The sequence below is a fragment of the Juglans regia genome, chromosome 14 (assembly GCF_001411555.2).
Source record: "Juglans regia cultivar Chandler chromosome 14, Walnut 2.0, whole genome shotgun sequence".
Lineage (NCBI taxonomy): Eukaryota > Viridiplantae > Streptophyta > Magnoliopsida > Fagales > Juglandaceae > Juglans > Juglans regia.
In genome coordinates this window covers 21,304,160-21,314,493 of record NC_049914.1, presented here as the reverse complement: position 1 = coordinate 21,314,493, position 10,334 = coordinate 21,304,160, and positions in this window count along the sequence as shown.

Here is a 10,334-nt window from a genome sequence, read left to right as displayed (position 1 = left end):
ATTTACTTTCATATCTCATATTTATAAATTTTTTTTATCGGATGTGTGGTATTTTTCATAAGAAAAATACTGCTTTGCCCACTCAAATTGCCCTCTCATTTTAACAATTTATGTATTTTAATTTTTTTTATTTAATAGTTAAGGAAGTGTGTATTGATTTTTTTTTATATATTTTTAAAAATGTTTTAAAATGATAAAAAAAAATATGAATAAAAAAATTTTAAAAAAATGAAAAGAACATTTTGGCTTAGCGGTCAAAATGAGCGAGCTACTCTGAGCGACAGAGTAGCACTGCTCTTTTCATAAAGTGTGGGGTGTGGGGTAATAAATAGTGACTGATGAGAAAAAAGTTTCTTGGAGAAAAATGTAAATCTACTCCTAGGTCGGTTTTTTAATCCAACACCACACACCTGACATGGCGAATCCAATCTGGTCGCCACATCACGGTTTTACACCCAACTCCATCGTTGCCCAATCTCTTTCCCTCATAAATGCAAACTCTTCTCCTACACGCAAAGATAGGTCTCTCTCTCATCTTCTCCTTCGTCTTCCCCTACACATAGAGAAAGGTCTCTCTTGTCTTCTCCCTTGTCCTCTCCTACACGCAAAGAAAATGTTCAGTCTCTTCTCCTAGGAAAACCCTTGTTGCTTTGTTACTTCCCTACCGTCTGACCACCCTCTCTCCTTCTCTTACTTCCATAGCTAGGGGTGTACAGGAACTGATGGAACCGACCAGAATCGGTGGAGAATTAGTCGGTAGTCGATGGGAATTTGAAGAAATCGACACTAGCCGATTTGGTCTCAATTTGAACATGGTTCAAACCGGCGAACCTGCCGATATAATATATATATATATATATATTAAGTAAAACGGCGTTGTTTTATACAAACCGTTTAAGAAAAAAAAATTAAACGGAAACGACGTTGTTTGGTTTAATACATCAAATGGCGTCGTTTTAGTTTAGGTTTAATCCCTCATTCTCTTATTCTTCACTTCTCTCTCTCTCTCTCTCTCTCTCTCTCTCTCTCTCTCTCTCTCTCACATTGCGATGCCGAGCCATCTCCCTCTCTCATTGCACTGTCACGACTCCGCCGACTCACACCTCCATTTCTAGTTTCCAGCCATTCGCGATGCCCAAGGGAGACCGAAGACCGACCGAGATTATGTCGAAACTGACGTCGCCGATTTTCTCCCCCTTTACGGTTTCGACTGGTTCAATCAGTGTGTAGTAGCTATCGATGCAGTTTTAGTTTTGAACCGAAATCGCACCGATACCATCAGTTTACACCCATATTCGTAGCCATCCCTCCCTCACTACAAGAACTTCCCTCTCGTAGCCTCGATCTATGCCTGCATCCCTAATATGTGAGTTGATGGTAAGCTAGAGGAAAGTACTGCATACAGATCTCTGAGTCGAAGACATGATCAGTTACCTCCATCACGGTAAGTTTTCGACCGAACCCTTCTTTTTGCTTCCCCAGTACAGTGACGTTGTGTGGGTTTTCTACATTGAGTTGTGTTTTTCTGTTATGTTTAGTTTTTTTGTATGGAAATTTTTTTCTCTAAATCGTTGGTCAAATGTTTCAATTTTTTTTGTTGTGCCAGTCAATTGTTTGAAGGAATTACAAATGGACAATGCGTGTGTCCATGTTTGTGCCCATCAAAGTAAAAGCTAACTTCCATACTAATATACAACATTGCTTTAAGCTATTAGTTTGCGTATGTTTAGTTGCCCATTCAAATTGTCACTTTTGTTTTCCTTTCAATTTCTTTCAATGATATGCATTTTTCATATTGTTATGTTGTTAATGTTCTAAAAAATGTGATTAGTGCATGTTTCACATTGTGTGTCCATGTCTGTGTTTTGTTTTAGAAACCTATTATGATGAAAAAAATAGAAGAAACCAAAGATAATGGGAAGAAGAGATTATTTTGATTTGTTATATCATCCTCTTATGTGGTCTTCATGAATGAGATGGAGGATCTATGTTGGTTTTGGGCTTCCTCTTCCACCTCATGCATGAATTGTGTGCATGTTAAAACCATGTTAAGTCTTTGCTAGAAGAACTATGATCTGAGCCAAATGAAAGATGGGACTGTGTGTATGTTAAAATCATGTTTGAGTTGGGCATTTTCAAATCAATAGTCTTTATTCAAATTCCTAAGATTTTCAAATAAAGAGTCTTATACAAAGATGTAAGGGGCCTAAAACTTGTTAAAGAGATTAGGCAACAAGACCCTTAAATTATATTTTGATTGAAAACAGAAATGGAGGTCTAAGTTCCAACCAATCACCTAGAGAATAATGTCCTTTCATTTTTCTATAGATCCAATGGCCGCTGAAATCATGTGGCAAGGTTACTTCATGGTTTGTGCTCTTGTGTACTTAATTTTATGCATATTCGAATGCTTGTAGGTTTCAATTTTGAAAGGCATTCTTGCCAGTTCGTTGCATTTTTTTTTCATTTATGGTTACATTTCTTTTCAACAAGGGGTCATAAACATTTAAAAAGTAACATTCTTATCCGAAAGAGAAACGCCACTATACATGAGTACGTTATTTATTACAATTTTGTTAACTTTGACATTAAATACACCCACTGTCTCATTTAGATCACCTATGGTATCGAGTCAATCATCATGTGTAGTTGATGCATTTCAAGTGAAATCATCAACCTGTTGGTATGGTTTGAAAACCCCATTAAAGACCTCTCAAACTAACAAAAATCCTGTAAGAAAATTTTTTGCATGCTCAAGTATAACACAGTAAAGCATTTTTTTGTATTGCTTTTTAACTTGTCAGATTTAATGTTTGAAATTCTCAAATTGTATGCATGAAGAAGCAATATGTCAATTCTTCATATGGACATATATACTTCAACTGGTTAAGGAGAAAATTTTGACAATAGAGAATGTAGTTCGGAAAATGGAGCATGATTTATTGTTGTGTGAGTATGAAGTTCAAAAAAAGAAAGATAAATTAATGGAGAGAGAAAATGTTCTTCACAAGCAAGAGGAGAAAACTAGAAAACAGATTGTAAAGAATAGATGTGCATGTATATTATTGTGTATGTATTGGGTGTTATAGATTGTAATAGTTTTTGATTGGTTTGGACTATAGATGTATTATGTTAATGTTAATTGTAAATTGATGGCTCGGACTATGTATATGATAGATATTGTTAATTTGATTATGTAACGAACTATGTATTTGCAACCAGTGGTTCCATCTTGTATGCTGAACTTTTGAAGCTCTTATTGATATATATAAGATTGAAATGACACAATGTGTGTATTTAACCAAAAGAGGTAGACTGAGGTTCTCAATCATGCATATCGTAATGGTCTCTCTATATGCAATTTCTATTTTATTGACCACGTTTATATGATAACTTCTTCATGACAGTATAGAAGCAAAAAGTCCTATGCATATTACACCAAGTTCATATGACAACTTCATCACATGCAAAAAGCCCCCTGCATTTTATCATCCATGTTCATATAATAACTTTAGAATATTAGTATAGAAGCAAAAAGCCACATGCATATTACACCAAGTAAGCTGTCCCCATTAATTTAAAAAGCCCCCTGCATATTACAAAGCAAATAGAAATCATCAACGACATTCTCATTTCTTTAAACTACATATTACAAATCACAATAAACTACAATTTGCAAATTACATTCTTTACAATAAATTTTGCACTTTACATTAAAAAGTCTCACAACAAGCTACACATTTCATCACAACCCCCAAAATTCAACAAATTACTAAACTTCTTGAGAACAGAACTGAACTCAAGTGGCACAACACAAAGAAGGCTGTCACCATGATTTTAAGAGGCCCCCTACATATTACAAAGCATAACAGAAATCCTCAACGACCTTCTCATTTCTTTAAACTACATATTACAAATCACAATAAGCTACAACTTGCAAATTACTAAGTTAGAACCACAACCTCACACCTCGTCATTGCCCGATGGTGTTGGTTGTGCGACAGTACTACATTGTGTTTCAACAACAAAATCATCAATATAGGCATCAAGTTGTTTGACGTTAGCACCAACTTGAGCTTTCGATACTTCACCATGATGTGATTTATCATCAAATATTTTTTTACAAGTATAAATTTCAAACAAAAAGTACACATCCATTATAAAGTAATATGCATATAGTCTAATAGATACAAAACACCATAGGAAAAAAATTTACTACTTGTTTCTTTTTTCTTTTGGTTGCAACCTTCTCCATAGGCAAAACCTTCCTTTTCGATTGAGGCCTCCCTTTCCATCGAACAACATGTGGACTTAATATTTTTTTAGCCTTGTCTATAGCCATATTTTCTTTGACCTTGGTTGAATCAGACTTAAGTGCTAATCCTTTAAAATTATTCTCAAACTCATCCAAAATGGGCATGAATGTATTGACATGGTCATCACTTGGGGATACACGAGTTGCTAATTTTAAACATCATTTCACCACAAGCTCATACCTCCGTGCGTTTGTATTGTGTTGCAAGTCATCATAGATACTTTTTACCAGTCTGTATCTCCTTTTTTAAGTCATTCCTCCATCGATCCAAGACATACTTCTCTGGCAACACGTAAATCTTCTTCATCTGACAAACTTTTAATGCATGCCTACAAAAGATCCCTCTCATCTCAAACAACACACACATGCATTTCAGTTCACACTCCTTCTCGTTATAATAAACTGAGTACTTGACGATTTTGACATGGTCATCCTCAATGGTAATTTCATCCAAAACATTGAATGTGGAAATGCAACCTTACTTGCTGACAAGTATGCAATTACATAAAATCTTCCCCCACAACTCTCTTTGAACCTCTTTAAACTTCACATTTGTATACAACGCTTGAAACTACTTCTTAGTGCATAATGGGGATATACATGGGATGGTTTGGTTGCAGGAATTGAAATCCGTTGTAGTCTCGACCTCCACCTTCTTCCTCAGAGCATGTCAAATTGATCGCGAATTCTTTCAATATTATACTAGAATGGGCAAATCCATCGAAGAAAGCATTCATACTTGGAGATAGCTTTCTTCTGGTAAGAAAGCTAAATAAGCAGTGGCTCCCTCAACGATGCATTTTCTTGCTTGCAAAATCGAAATTAATAAGGGGCAGCTTTCACTGACCCTTAACTATAACAAATCTGCCCATCTACAGGCGATTCAAAGATGATCCCCTTATTTCTAGAATCTGTCATAGCGAAATGCTTGGACAACCAGTCCATTCCTGAGATAACGTCGAATCCTAATAAGTCGAAAACGACTAAGTCGGCTTCCATTAGTACTCCTCCTAAGTTCAGCAGGTAGCTTCTCATTACGCGATTACAAATGATCAAGCGTCCATCAGGAAATGACACTACTATAACTTGAGGTAATGTCTTGGTCGGCAGGTTACACATGTGTGCAAACGTTGAGGACACAAAAGACCTCGTAGCGCCAAAGTCAAACAAAGCGTAGGTTGTATACTCGTATAGCACAACTTTACCTAATGCGTAATCACTACCAACTACTTAGCAGTTATAATAAGTAAACTACTTACTAAAGATGGACACTTAAGGAAAAATACCGGTGATGACTCCTGATTCTTCATCACCGGGGATTTCCTCGTTAATTTCTCCAGGGTTGATAGCGTACACATGGGTTTGGGCAAATGGCCTCTAATTAGGCCGGTTGCAAGGAGCATTTTCAATTTGCATACTCTGAGGCATTTGCGTATCGTATGCCTAGATTGACTGCATCGGTAATACACTTCTAATACTACTCGGCATTCTCCACAGTGATTTCTTCCACATTTCTTACAAGTGGTAGGTGGGGCCGTCATAACGCCTTTGCCCTTGTTGGTACTTTGAATAATCATTCTCTTAGCGTTATTTTCTCCTACATAGGAAAAAAGAAGCCATTTTTCATTCTAAGTTAATTTGAGCTATCACGTTTCCCTATTTTGCTTCAGTTATCGTGGCCACATTAACTAATTCTTAGAAATTATTGATACGAAATCCAGCCACGTAATTGCAAATTCGGGGTTGTAGTCCTCCTTAAAATTTTTGGGCCTTTTTTTCGTAGCAATTAAGTGGGGAGCGAACCTTCCTAATTCCATAAATTTTGCTGCATACTGTTCGACAGTCAGATTGTCTTGTACCAAAGTGGCAAATTCTTTGGCCTTTTGGGTCTTCATCGATTCAGGGAAGAATCGATTATTGAACTCCTCTTTGAATCTATCTCAGGTCAAAGTAGTGATATGACCCAATTTCTTTACCAGTAATTGCCTTTTGGTGTCCCACCAGATGCCAACTTCTCCTTGAATCAGATGCTCTACGTACTGTACTCTCTGCTCTTCCATTCAGCTGATGATCTTGAAGGTCTTATCGAGATCTAGTAGTCATTTGTTGGCTTTTAGGGGTCCCTCGACACCCATAAAACTAGGGTATCGATAAATCTAGAATTTCTCATACGAACAACCTCGATTCTCCTGCCTCTTAAACTGAGGGTTCTGTCTCAGAATTAATTCCTGTCATTGCTTCAGGGTCTCCGTCATCTAACTAATTGCGTCTGCCAAATCGTGCCCTCCATCCAAATAATGATCCTACTCATGACGAGTATTGGATCCTTCGGGGTTCCTTTCCCTTCTTTCTCGTGCCATCCTGCCAGGTACGTGTGTCAGATCCAATCTTTGCTTCATGATTCAAGCCTACTCGATCTAAAGATCAAAACCTATATTCTAGTATATACCTAAGGACACGTGGGTTTACCCAAAGACGTAATTGCTCTGATACCACTTTGTGACACCCCCAATCTCTACTTGGGATGTAACGGAGACTTAGAGCATCGGGACATGCAACACAAGGTTACATACCCTCGTACCTGACAATTAATATGCAATGCAACCTAGAAATGCAACTAACAATATACAATAATTGCAACAGAAAGTAAGGGTAAAATTGAACTTATGCCAGAATAATTAAAATCATCCCAATAATACTAATTAAACCATAAGTTCAAATCATTGGATAACTTAATCTTAGTACAAAATACCAAGTTTCCAAAAAACAAAATTTGAACCAATTGCTTCATGCGCTCTATGGCATGAAGGGTCCAGAAAAAGGTGATATTTATTTGAAATCTCAGTAATTTAGACGACTAACGTGCACAAAAATAGACTATGCATGAAGAATAATAAACATGAAATGCATGCAATGTAGAAAAATTGTATTTGTTTCCCATTCAGATTTCTCAAGAAAATAGATTTTTTATGCACATTTTCTTACAGAGAACATAATTTCACTTCCGTTGTTAAAAACTTAGTCTTTCATCACGAATCATATAAAATCATAGAATTAACATAACGTATGGTATCATCACTGTTCTCCATATGCACTGTGAGTACCTGCTGGTGACTGTAGTACAACTCACGTTGAGACTACGTTGTCTACAGATTTGTTCTCAATACATTAGTAACATAACATAACATAATATTGTAAAAATCATAACATGTACACCTACCAGCATTAGGTGTCGTAACATATGACTTCGCTTTGATTCTTTAAAAAAAATCAATTTGAAGCTTGTTGAATGTTCTTCATCAATCCAGGGATTACCACTCCATATTTAATTATTCTAGAGTGGACAAAGGAGTTGCACCAGGATACTTCCTCATCCTAGCATTTGGGATTGTGATAAACTAATTTTTCATGCAATCCTTTTTTTAAAAAAAAAAAGATTTTCACGATATGCATGTATGTGGCATATTTCAAAAATGATAGTTGCATGCAAAATGAAAAATATGGAACATAATATATGATATTTCGTGCTCAAAATGACATTTATAAAATGAATGAGGCATTTATCAATAAATCATAAATAATCATCAAAGTGTAAGTTAGAGGCCAACTTACAGATTGTTGAAGTTGGAAGTGAGATAATGGCTATGGTAAAAATTGTACTAAGTTAGAATCTATACTAGTTTAAGGAAAAATAAATTTTTCTAGATAAAGGGAAAATTTTGAAAATACCCCTAAACTTCAAATATTGCTACTAATGCAAATGCTCTCCAATATGAACTAAAATTCATAATCCTCATATCTTGCACATTCTAAGACCATCTATGCCTTAAAAAAATAAATTGATCTTAACCTATTCATTCTCAATTAGTGGCATGCTCTCTAGTTGATGCCTATATGAAATTTTTACTATTGATTCTCATGAATGCATGCATGACAAATTTTTCCAATAAAAAGATGATCACTATAAATCTTCAATGACGAAGTAAAAGCTTAACTTTAAGCAAGTTCATCCCAACACTTAATCATGCCTAATAAAATTCTTAAATTCTAACTAAACCTCAAGTGATGCATGATATGACATCCTAGAATTAAAGCATGCATTCTTCTTATCTTGATCAAAAAGTTTTTCTAAATGCTCATATTTCAAACCTAAGTAAAATAAGTCAATTTCCTCAAATGAAGCTTGATTAAAAGTCAAATCATACATGCTTTGATGATAAACACAAGATAAAGATTAAAACCTATTATGACATGTTTCTAACCTCAAACTAAACCTTAAAAAATTACTCTAAGACATACTCAAATCATGTCATGAATTATCAAGGCATGCCATAACTAATATTTCCACCAACATAATTTCAACAATAAACATATCCACCAATATTTTGGCTTCTAGCTAAACATAGTATCTCATGCTATAATCACCCAAAATTAATGTTGACACTAAAAAACACAACTTAATATATAAATTAAGATCTAGAGAGAAAACTTACAAAGATTATGTATCCTTTGAAGCTTCCCATTCATAGCTCAAAGCTCACAACTCAATAACTTACTTAGAACACTTAAGAACTTCAAAGAATTAGAGGATGAGAACTCTCAAGAACACTCAAGGGAGTTTGAGAAAGTGTAGTGAGGATAAAGTGAAGTTTATATAAGATCCAAGGAGTGTGTATGGCGTTGGCAAGGTGGCCTCCCATTGGGGGATTTGGGTGGTTGTGATGATGCCACCTAGCATAGATCTTCCTTGGGTGGTTGGCTAGCTTGGTGATCATTGCACCATAGAATAGGCTAAAATGGCTATGGAGAGAGGGGTTTGCTGTGTGGTAGTGGTGAAAGGGTGGTGCAATTAGTGCATACTTAAGGGTTAATGGTGCCGCCGAGTATGGGGTAATTCACAAGACAAAACTTTTTTGTCTTATTCATTTGGATTATCCTCTTGGAAATTTGTGGCTAGTTAAAGGCATACTTGAGTATCCTCTATAGGTGGTAGACGGTTGGGATTGGGTGGTGAAGTGATGATAAAATCAAATCAAATAAATGGAGAATTTTCATGGGTGGTAGCTAAAAATTCAAGGGTAGTTTCGGATTGGACAAAATTTGGGGTTTTAGCTAGGGTTTGCGAAAATCAAGCTTGATCGGGAATTTCATGAATAAATAAGGGGCCAATGACATAAATGTCCTTGATAAAAATGATATAAAAATATTTGAGCTAGGGGCACATTAGTCCATTGCTCACAAAAGTATACATGGGTGTCGATTGGTAAGGTTTTAGGGTTTGCCATGTCATTATCCTAAATGACAAGTGTAAATGTTTATCTAAAATTCTAATATAATCTATGAGTAATAGAAATGGATAACCAAATAATGAAATCTTAGAACAAAAGGATGAGAAATGATAAGAATAAAAATCAAGTTTAAAATATAGTTTCAAGATCACTAATCGTGAGGTGATCGATCAATGCTCTTAACTAAGGTTCTAAACTTAATTTAATTCTTTATAAAGCTCTTAGGGTCGTGGACTACTCTAATGAGTTAATCTTCCAAATTCTAGTTTATCTAAGAGTTAATCTATAAGAGTAAATAGGCGGGGTGTTACACAATGCAATAGCACTCTTCATTACTCGGTCTTGATCTGTTATGATTGCTTTTGGAGCTCGACTATTCATGCATTGCAACTATGCTCGAAACAACCAAACAAAAATAGTTGTGTCCTCGCTTGAAATCAAGCCAGCCCTTAATAGTATAAACTGTCCATGATGGTTGACCCCAACAAAGAGAGCAAAAGGCATACCGTATCTATTTGTTAGGTATATTGTATCGAAAGTGATAACATCTTTAAAATGCTCATACGTCGCTTGACTTCGTGTGTCAATCCAAAACACATTTCTGAGTCTCAACTTTTCATCCACATCCATTACAGAAACAAAATCATCATTCATCACCCTAGGGTGTTTGGATAGAAGATAGTTTCTCTGTGCAATAAGAGATGAGATCATCTCTGAAACCAAACAGGCCC